General features: G+C 44.9%; 1 pseudogene; it reads left to right on the top strand.

The window, feature by feature from the left end:
• Nucleotides 1-6,187: 6,187 nt before the first annotated feature.
• Nucleotides 6,188-10,919, top strand: LOC123369427 (annotated as a pseudogene).
• Nucleotides 10,920-11,295: the final 376 nt, after the last annotated feature.

Raw genomic sequence — 11,295 nt, 5'->3', positions numbered from 1 at the left:
AGCTGCAGATATCTGTATAGTGGGTGAAGTTCTAGGGCATCATCTCCTGAAGTGGATCATCAAGGCAAATATACTTGTGTCACGGGTCCACAAAATCGGTGCTATGCCCCCAGCTTTGGAACAGTCTCCAGGAGGCCTTCACTGTGCTCGACCCTCCTAGGATCCCATTCTTCCTCCAGGGTAACCCATCTCTCTTCACCACCCCCTTAGACTGGGCCTCTAGGCCTTCAGCACGCCTGCTTCACACCACAAGCTCTGTTCGGCGAGTCCACCAGAGAGAGAGAGAGAGAGAGACTCCTGATGGAGATTTGTACACTCTTCAGAGATTAATGCACCTCAGCAAGCGTTTGCAGTGATGCTCGGACAGCATTGTCAAAAGTCGGGTTTATTAGTCAACTGGGACACAGCACAGGAAGGCCTTAGGTTAGCATAGAGACATGACGGTCAAAGCATCGCCCATTCTGCTTAGCCCAGCGCCCAGCCCTGCTGCAGTGAGCCCCGTGTTCAAGCTCTATGTGTCTCTCAGTCCGACCTCCTTGGTCAGACTCCAGGTGAGAGCCCCAATCCGTTCAGCAGCCAATTCTTTTGTTCTGGTGCTGGGGAATGTTGCCCAGCTTCCCTGCTGAGAGGTGGGTGTGACATTCCCCTCTGGTGTTATCAGGCCCGATGATCTGCTAGGCCACACTAATCCTTGACTCTGGGAGCCAGCCTTACCCTGCTCTGCTGTGAGAGCCCCCACCCCTGGGCCATTCATGCACAGCCTCTGGCATGTCAGCTGCTCCCAGCTACTTGCAAGCGAATGACACTAGCCAATATCTCTGGTCCCAGACACAACCCTAGGAACCTCCGTCTTGCACTGTCCAGTTATGCCCACTGGATGCTGCAGCGTATATAAATTCATCGATTTAACAAAGACATTGATATGTACCAGGCTTATTATCCCAAGGGGAGCCTCTGACACTCTGCATACCAAACACACTGCTTCAGGTAGAATAAACAAACAGATTTATTAACTATAAAGATAGATTTTAAATTATTATGCATCAAAGCACAAGTCAGATTTGGTCAAATGAAATAAAAGCAAAATGCATTCTAAGCTGATCTTAACACTTTCAATAGCCTTAAAAACATAGATGCTTCTCACCACAGACTGGCTGGTTACTTTTCAGCCAGGCTCTCCCCTCTGATCAGCGTTTCAGTCGCTTGGTGGTGGTGGTGGTGTCTGTAGATGTAGGTGGAAGAGAGCGAGCATGGCAAAATGCCTTTCCCTTTTATCATGGCTTTTCTTTCCTCTTGGCTTTGTCCCCACCTTCAGAGTCAGGTGAGCATTACCTCATCGCAGTCCCAAACTGCCTAAAGGAAGGTGTGTGTGGGGGGGGGGGTGAGTCCCTCTAGGATCTAATAGATTATTTTGTTGCTGCCTAAGCCAGTGTCCATTGTTCCTGTGAGACTGGGCTAGGTTTGTCCCATCCATGCCCTGAGGAGGTGTGAACTGCCTCTCTGTTCTTGGAGAGTTTGTCGCATGGGCTTGCTTTAAGCCATGAGGATACATTTTCATCCTCATAACTATGTACATTAAATTATAACCTATAACCTCACTATAACATCACTGTAACAATTACTATAACAGCCATGCTCAGTGCCTCATGAGCCTGCCAAAGACACCGGACAAGACAAATTTTGCATTGGATACATGGGGGTCTAGGGTGTTCCCTAGCGTCACAGTGGGGAACTCCATCTCTCTCTGTGTCCTTGGGTGTTAGGTGTGAATGTCCCCAGGACTGGATTTGCCTTTGTCTTTATGGCTTCTCCATTGATACGGGGTCTGCCTCAGCCAGTCTTTTTCCAATGACCCATTTAGTCTCAGGGCTCGTCTACACTTAAAACGCAACAGTGCCGACACTACCTATGCCAAAGGGAGGGCGTCCCCCATCAGTGTAGGTCCTCTGCCTCCCCAACAGGCGGTAGCTGGCTTGACAGAAGAATTCTTCTGTAAACCTAGCGCTGCCTATGTGGGGGGCTGAGATTGGCTGAACTATGCCGCTCGGGGTATGAGTGGATTTTTCACACCCTGAGAGACGTAGTTATGTCGATCTAATTTTCTAGTGTAGACCTGGCCTCAGAAAGCCAGGTGCCATTCATACCTGTATCTCTTAGCCAGCCTCGAGCGCAAACGGGCCTTTTCCACCCGCTGAATAACAATGCAGCATATAATGGAAACTGAGGCTCACATAGGATTAATACAAATATTACAGAAAATTGCCACTTCATCACAACTGGATCTTATTAGTTAAGCTTGTACAAGTCACATAATCATGTGTCCTTCTGATGGCCCTGTGGAGTTGGTGGTTAGCAATTAGCTTTCAGGGAAGAGAGTTCTGATCATGAACAAATATCCCTTCTATGCTTTAAAACCAAGCCTGTTGGGTTGGGGCGGGCGGGGGCAGACAGTGGCACTGTCCTTGTTGATTTAATCAGCTGTTGTGCATATTGCATTTAGGGAAATCCACTGCTAGGACTTTCCTCCTTAATCCCCTTTTATGTCCCAAAATTTAGTTTATACTTAAAGTGAAGAGAGCTGACCAAGGAAATGCCTGCTGGGTCATAAATGTAAAACCCCTTAGCGCTAAATGATCAAAGCTGCTCATCTGTTCCCCACTGACTGGAGTTGAGGGGCAAGGCTGAGGAAGGCGCAAAACATTTACCGCTCACATGCAGTGTCATGGATGAGAATTTGATCCTTTTACTAAGTTTTTAGGCAGTCCTGATGTTCCTCTAGTCTAACGTGCCTTGTTGCAGCTAGTTTTGCATCTGAGTAACTTGTCAAATCATACATGCGTAAGGAACCACTTTGCTTGTGACTCCTGAGCACATAAGATAGTTTTGGCCTTTAAATTATACTGCAGTGCTTCTAACTCCGACCGTTTGAAACCTCAAGCATGAAAAGAGTGTGGCTATTTAAAAAACAAAACACATTTGAAACTCTGTCTATACTCCCTTGAAAAGTCTCAGCTTCAGGATTCCTTGCTGGCAATATCCTAGAACAGTTTTCCTGCTCTGTTTCAGGTAGGTGTGCCATCACAACCGCTGGTAGGGCAAATGTAGAATCCTATATTAATGTAGGCTATTAACCCATAGTTAAAACTTGTTTACAACTTGTTGCCATTCACCTTAACTCACTATTAGTGGGATTTAGGAATATATGAACACGTAATCCTCTAGCATTAGCACACAAAGTGATAGCTTGGAAATACATCCCATTATTGAACACGGCACCTAATGTTTAGGCTGCATGTCTTCAGACTTGACAGAAGCTGTCGGTGTCTGACAGATGGGAACCAGGTTACCTGTCACAAGTCACTCGGTAACACTCATCACACTATTGTGGTTCAACTTTAAAACTACCAATCTCCCCCCACTGCTGCTACTGTTTGTCTTTATTAGAATTGTTAGGCTGTTTTGTCTAAGGCAACGTGCCTCTAGTTAGAGCATTTTAATCATTTGTTGAAATAAGGAAGTGCTTAAGAGTGAGATGTAAAGTCTTGCTTGTCATGTCTCATCTGGGAGACGTCTCTCTATGTACTTAGCACCGCTCTGGCTTTATAGTCTATGGGATCTCTTCCATCAAAGATCTCAGGTAGTTAATAAGCATCCCTGTCCTCCTCTAGCACCATGACTTCAGCGAGGACGTTGCCACAAGGCAATGCTATGCCAGGCTCTGGGTATGCACAGTGCAGGGTGAGTTTGGGCAGGCAGGGTGGACCCCACACCCCAAGCATTCTGGGAAATCCCAGCAGGCTGTGTACCCTGGCCCACAGATGGTTTTTTTTGCTGGCTCTGACAAAGCAGCCTGGGCTTCAAAGCCAAGCATCCAGCCAGCTTCCCAACTTGCTAAATCCTCAGCCGGTATGAAAGCGCCCCGCAGGGCTGCACACGCACTGCTCTGCTTCTGCTGAGCTTGGCCTGGCGCTGGAACCAGGGGGTGCTAGTTTGGTGCAATGGCTCTCAGCACCCCGGTCTAGCCCCCTCCAGCGCTTGGCACATGGACTCCCGGGTCTCCCGCTATCAGAACATCCAGCAGCGTGTAGGGAAGGAAATCACAGCGCGCGGCTGCCCTGCGCATCAATCTGCCCTGGGGTGGGGGCGGTGCATGCTCTGCCTCGCTCAAGATGGCGCCCATACAAAGCCATTTTCTATTTCCCTCCGCCTCTACCAAAATGGCGTCCCATGGGCGCCAACGCCCAACTCTCGCGAGAGCACAACGCCCAACCCTCGCGAGAGCAGGCCCCTATTTATTAGGAGCGTGTAGTAAAGGCCACCCCCGCGGCTACCTCAGGCGGGCGGCCCGACGGGGGGGGCTGAAGTTTGGATTCGGTGCCGCCTGGCGGCGGGCCCGGCTCCCGCATTAAGCGCGGCCCCCGGGAATTGGCTCCGCAGGGGGCTGAGCCGGCCACGGGCAGGGCCGGGCCTCCCCTGGGAGCTGTTCTGGGGCCGCTTGGCTTCAGCACCTTCCTCAGTGATGTAGAGACTGGTGTGTAGCCAGCACGTATAACGTTTGCGGACGATACCAAGCTGGGAGGGGGTGCAAGTGCTTTGGTAGATGGGATTAAAAATTCAAAATGATCTGGACAAACTGGAGACATGGTCTGATGTCAATAGGCTGAAATTCAATAAGGGCAAATGCAAAGTTCTCCACTTAGGAAGGAACAGTCACTTGCGCGCACACACAAAATGGGCACTGACTGCCTAGGAAGGAGTGCTGCAGAAAGGGATCTGGGGGTCATAGTGGACCACAAGCTAAATGAGTCAACAGTGTAGTACTGTTGCAAGAAAAGCAAACATCCTTCTGGGATGTATTAGCAGGAGTGTTGTAAGCAAGACACAAGAAGTGATTCTTCCCCACTACTCTGCATTGATTAGGCCTCAAGTGGAGTATTGTGTCCAGTTCTGGGTGCTACATTTCAGAAAAGATGTGGACCAATTGGAGACAGTCCATAGAAGTGTAATAAAAACGATTAAAGGTCTAGAAAAAATGACCTGTGAGGGAAGATTGAAAAAATTGGGTTTGTTTAGTCTGGAAAAGAGATGACTGAGAGGGGTCATAAGTTTTCAAGTATATAAAAGGTTGTTAGGAGGAGGAAGAAAAATTGTTCTTAACCTCTGAGGATAGGACAAGAAGCAATGGTCTTAAATTGCAGGAAGGATGCTTTAGGTTTGATATTAGGAGAAACTTCTTAACTGTCAGGGTTGTTAAGCACTGGAATAAATTGCCTCGGGAGGTTGCGGAATCTCCATCATTGGAGGTTTTTAAGAGCAGGTTAGACAAACACCTCTCAGGAATGGTCTAGATAACTAATCCTGCCAAGAGTGCAGGGGACTGGACTAGATGACCTCTCAAGGTCCCTTCAGCCCTATGATTCTAGGCCCAGCTCCTGACAGAGGCTTAGCGACATGCAGAACATGGGGTTGTGTCCCTGACTGTTTTGGCTAATAGCCATTGCTGGACCTGCCCTCCATGAATTTAGCTAGTTCTTTTGTGAACCCAGCTATATTGTATAAACTCTTTGAGGAAGAAACCGTCACTGTGGCTGCTTTTCTCATTTGGGTTTTGTGGCTTCAGCATCACTGGGGCTGTAGAATGAAATGGGCTGAAAAGAGAAATTGTTACTGTATTGAAAAACAGGGATTCCCTGTGCTCTGAGCCTCTGAGATTATTGAAGATAAAAGAACAAAGGATCTAATTTACAATTCACCATTGTTGCTGTCACTTCCATTTTTATTACTGCTGCACTAGCCCCTGTTGTATTCTTTAATGTTTAATTCCCCCAGAATGCTGCAGGCTAACAGGCTACCCTGGTTGGTGAGATTAAAGGTGGTTTTAGGTGCTAATGTACCTGCAGTTGCATCCTGTCCAGAGTGATTAATTCAGTTGATCCTTTCAAGTTTCTGATCTGCTCTTTGTCTTTCAAATCCCCAGCAGTAAGTTTCCCGTGACACCCTGTACAATGCAGTGCTGTAGATCCTGCAAGGGACTCAAGTGAAACCACACAAGTAAGAACTCTCCTATGTGTTGTGGGTAGTGCCTTTCCCCAAATGCCAACTCCATGACTGGAAATCTCTGGTGAAGAGAGAATAGGATTTGTGGCAGAGTATCCATGCTCTGCTAACTATCATCACAGCTTTTCCTATGCATATTGATATTCATCTTGTTTTACTGGGTTCTTAAATTCTAACTTTGGGTGGATCTGCAGTTACTTGAAGCTTCTTTTGTTTGTTCTGTTCTTCAGGTTTGCGGAAACTGTGGAGCTGCTGATCAGCCTGAAAAACTATGACCCACAGAAGGACAAACATTTCTGGCACAGTCAGGCTTGGCACCTCTCTGATTCCACCCAGCCTTTGGCCTGCAACCTTCTCCCTCCAGGCACTTTGAATGTACATGTGATTGGCAACACGTTGACTGCTTGATACAATGGCAGGAGGGTGCAGTGCTGAATTGCCTGGGTAGTTCATACACACACACACCCCGTCTCCAAGTGGTATGGCAGGACAGACCCCTATCCTGGGTCTTAAAATGTGAGCGGAGATGTGGTGAGGCTCCTGTGCTGATCCCTCTGACCAGTTGGAGAAGCCAGATTAGAGGCAGGTGGATAAAGATTCACAGGTGATTGTTGTAAGGTTTCTGGGCTGTAGCTCTGCCTGCTCCCTCAAGGTGTGTGGTGCTGACAGTGCAGAAGGACAGTGTGGGGGTGTCATCTTCCCTTCCTGACAGGCTCAAGTCCTTCCTGTGCCCTAAATTCTCACTCTGCATGCTGGGGGTCCAGTGACACTGATGAGGTCAAAGCAGTCAAATATCCCTCGTGGACATCAAGGCTCTGAAGAAACTCAAGAACAAGAAGATAGTGAAAAAGGTGAGTAGAACTATGCTGCCAATATGCCTGTAATTTGTGTGGATAGAGGTTACCTGGAAATACCAGGTAATGTAATGCAGACAGTGGGCTGGTATAAACTCCAAGAGATGGGGGAGAAATGCTACTGCTAAAATGCGATAGAAACTTGCCACAAGGGAAGATTATATCTCCTGAAGGTGTCAGATTTTGCATACATACTACAGTATCCAACATGACCATTGCAGAAAATTCCTGTAGGAGTAATTGACCCCTACTCACTATATTGCTAGTGAGGAATTGTTTAAAAGGACTTGTCCAAGGATCCTAGATCTAAAATGTGGTTCTCTAAACAAGAAAACATAGCTTTCTCAATTACTTTTGTAATGAAGATGAATTATTTCTTTAACATTAAGTCATGGTGTATATCCCATCATTGAGGAAAAGCTGCTAAAATGTAAATCCTAGGTGCACTGGCACTGAAAGAGAGAGCTACCCTGTTTACTGAGATTCCTTGGAAATTCAATCTTGTAGCAGTTGCTTCCCTCAGCTCCAGTATGGGGTACCAAAGAGATTTTTGGGGTGCAAGTGGCTGAGCAGTGCTAGAGGAGAAATTTACCTACTTGGCAATTTCAAGTCAGCAACTTGTCTGACTGGGCAGTAAGCAATTGAATTGCAAGGGTATGGTTTATTATGCCATGCTGCTGGGCAATGTGACTAGTTAGCTTGACCGGTGATGCTTTTGCAAAGCACTTAAAACAGATTTGGTTTGCTTGAGTTCTGCATCACAGTGAACTCCTAGCATTGCTAAATCCCAGTGTGGATAAGACCTCAGCAACAGCCCTCAATGGCTAATAGTACCTCACCCACCCTGTGTATCTCTCTCTTATTGGACCAACTTCTGTTGGTAAAAGACAAGTTTTTGAGCTCCACAGAGTCTTCAGGTCTGGGCTTGTGGAGCTCAAAAGCTTGTGTCTTTCATCAGCAGAAGTTGGTCCAATAAAAGATAATACCTCTCCCATATCCTGGGACCCACATGGTTACAACACTGCAAACAACAAAGTATAATCTGTTCCAATGAATGCACAGAGCTCTTATTGTAATGAACAGAACCCTTATCTCTTACCCCCACCATCAGGTTGATGCTGATGTGTGTTGGGAGGGGTAAGGAAAGGAGGAAATTTCCCTAGCTTCTTCCAGAAACTGTTTTGTTGGTGTTGGGATTATCTGTGTTTAAGAAACATGCCAGATCAGTAGTGAGGGGCGATTACACTTGTTCAGCCTAGGCTTCTCTCCAAGTATAACGTGTTACCTAATGCGAGATGCTCTGAAGTCTGTAAATATACACAAAAAGAACAGGAGGACTTGTGGCACCTTAGAGATTAACAAATTTATTTGAGCATAAGCTTTCGTGGGCTACAGCCCACTTCATCGGACGCATGGAATGGAACATATAGCGAGGAGAGAGATACACATACAGAGAGCATGAAAAGGTGGGAGTTGCCCAACCAACTCTAAGTGGCTAATTAATTAAGATGGTCGGGCAACTCCCACCTTTTCATGCTCTCTGTATGTGTATCTCTCTCCTCGCTATATGTTCCATTCCATGCGTCCGATGAAGTGGGCTGTAGCCCACGAAAGCTTATGCTCAAATAAATTTGTTAATCTCTAAGGTGCCACAAGTCTTCCTGTTCTTTTTGCGGATACAGACTAACACGGCTGCTACTTTGAAACCTGTAAATATACAAAGAGCCTTTGTTGCTAAGAACCATTAAGTGCTCACAACAGTTTGCAAGTTTCTCTAAGTGAGGTGTAAATCAAACCCTGTATTAAAATAGGTGTGGGCAGAACTGCAATGTTCTATGCATTAATCTCTTTTTTTTTTTTCCATAGCTAAGAAGTACAGTGGCTTTCTGGCTTCAGAGTCCCTGATCAAACAGATTCCTCTCACCTTGGGTCAGGGTCTGAACAAAGCTGCCAAGTTCCCCTCCCTCTTCGCTCACAATGAAAACATGATGGCCAAGGTCAATGAAGTCCAGTCTATCATCAAATTTCAAATGAAAAAGGTAAACAATAAATGCAAAACCCCTGAAGTCAGTTACACAGCATGTGATGGGAGTCAGGACTGTAATGAAGTTATTGGCTGCCTGCCATTATACATGGATTTGCACTGTCAGGGCTGGACTGCAGCTTTCCTCCAGTGTTGTTAAGGAGGCTGCTAGTGGAAAATATCTTGTCAATCTCAGTTTGTGTGTATAGGGAACACAAAGCATTCAGATGCTAACCTGAGGATGGAGGGAATTTACAATTTGTTTTAAACTACAGATGCAAGTTAAGGGGCCTGAACTTGGAAAATGCTGAGGGCTCTTGATGCTCACTGAAGTCAGTGGGAATTAAGGACATGCGCAGCACCTGGCATGATTGGCTCCTGCAGTTAGGGAGGATCAAGTGGTCAAGCTTCAGTTAGCCAGGAATTAGGATAATAGGTTTGTATTATATAGACTGATGTATGTAGTAGCTGAAGCTTTATGCTTAATACTGTGTAAATGAACTTCACAGTCTTAGGTGAAACAGTGAGTTTCAAGTAGTGCTTTCTTATATTTGCTTTAAAAGTTTAACTTTCAAGAAAGTTAATATAGAGGATGGAACCAGAGTTTTAAATGGACACAGCCCTAATTCAAATGCTTAATCTTCATGTCTGGCAGCATGATGGTCAAAACCTGACTCAGCAAATATTGCTTGACTGAGTATTTCCCATCAAGCTTAATTGGCCACTTGATTTAAAAACAACTTGAATGAACCAAGAGCAAAAGTGGTAGTCTTTGAACATATCAATCTTTCACTAAACAGCTTGAGCTACTGAATTCCTGGCACTGCAGTATTGATCTATTATTTCCATTTTAAACTTTTCTTCAGTCTGTAATCTGGCTATATATCATAGATTTGAGCAAATTTGGTACCCAGGGTGTAGTGTTTACAGAAGGAAAAGCAAAGCTTGGTGGCTGAGATGCAAAAAAGCAGAAATAATATGATCCTAATGATTTTTCTAATATGAAAAATATAAACAAAACAGATTATTGTAAAACAAATATTCTGTGCAGCATGGATTAGTGATTTTGTGGAACCTGTTGGTTGGGGAGGAGAGATTTATCTTTAAAAATGTTATTGCATAGTGTAGGGAGGAGAGTGTATTGGACTGGGTATTGATAAAATTCAGTTCTCTTCCCTGGTCTGTCATTGATTTTGTGGTGTAGAGCAAGTCACTTAACCTCTGCCTCAAGTTTCTGATCTACAAAACAAGAATAATCATACTTACAACCTTTTTTAAAGTACTTTGAGATCTTCTAATAAAAAGTACTGTATAATTAGCTGACTAGTTTAATCATCAGCAAAGATTGCACCCAGTTTTTTAGCATACATGTTTCGTTACAGCATGTGGAAGCCAGTGGCAAAGTTATGTCTGGTTTTTTGATAAAGGAACTGAAAAACTTAGGTTGAGCTTGGTCGAATGTAAAGCTGTTCAGATCTAAATTTCACAAATGGTGCATTTAATGGAGTCTTCAAGTATCAAACTCTGGAAACTTTGGAATTCCATAAAGCATTTCCAGGCTGTGGAGGAATTGTTGTAATTGGGGAATTGTAAACCCTGTAGTATAACATTTTATCTTTTAAAAAAAGATTTATGGGAAGACTCAATTGCAGCCTACAGATGGATTCCAAAGATTTAAACCAGTCCCTTAATCTAATTATGTACATATTTTGATGACTGAATCTACTTAAGCTATTGTATGGTTGTCTTTAAACTGACTGTACTATAAAGTCTGTATCAGTGGAGCTGAATGATGACATTGTCCTTCTCCCTGCCCCAGGTGCTTTGTCTGGCAGTGGCTGTTGGCCATGTAAAAATGACTAAAGATGAGCTAGTCTACAACTTTCACCTAGCCATCGACTTCCTGGTGTTCTTGCCGAAGAACTGTCAGAATGTGCATGTTGTACATCAAGAGCACCATGGGGAAATCACAGTGCCTCTACTAAACTGGCAGTAATAAATGTTTCAGAGCACCCAGTCACTCTGCATCTGTCTCTCCTCATCCACAGAGTTTTCAGTCGTGTTAGGACTCTTGCTCCCAATCCTTTTGAGTAGCTGTCTCATTCTATTAGACTGAGACCTCTGCTGTACCTTGCCATTGTCAGTCACCTCCTGCGTACTTGTTTGTAACTTAACCTTTTATTGGAGCTGCTTGTGATTCAGCATTTTAGAGCAGTGATTCTCACCCCAGGGATGCACATACCCGCCTCTAGCTATTTGCTTAGTGTTATGGCAGGTTACATGAAATGCACTAGCCAAGTCAATACAAACTAAAGTTTCATACAGACAATGACTTGTTTATATGGCTCTATGTACTTTCAT

The sequence above is a fragment of the Mauremys mutica genome, chromosome 4, assembly GCF_020497125.1.
Source record: "Mauremys mutica isolate MM-2020 ecotype Southern chromosome 4, ASM2049712v1, whole genome shotgun sequence".
Classification (NCBI taxonomy): domain Eukaryota; kingdom Metazoa; phylum Chordata; order Testudines; family Geoemydidae; genus Mauremys; species Mauremys mutica.
This window is presented reverse-complemented; position numbering and strand designations above follow the sequence as displayed.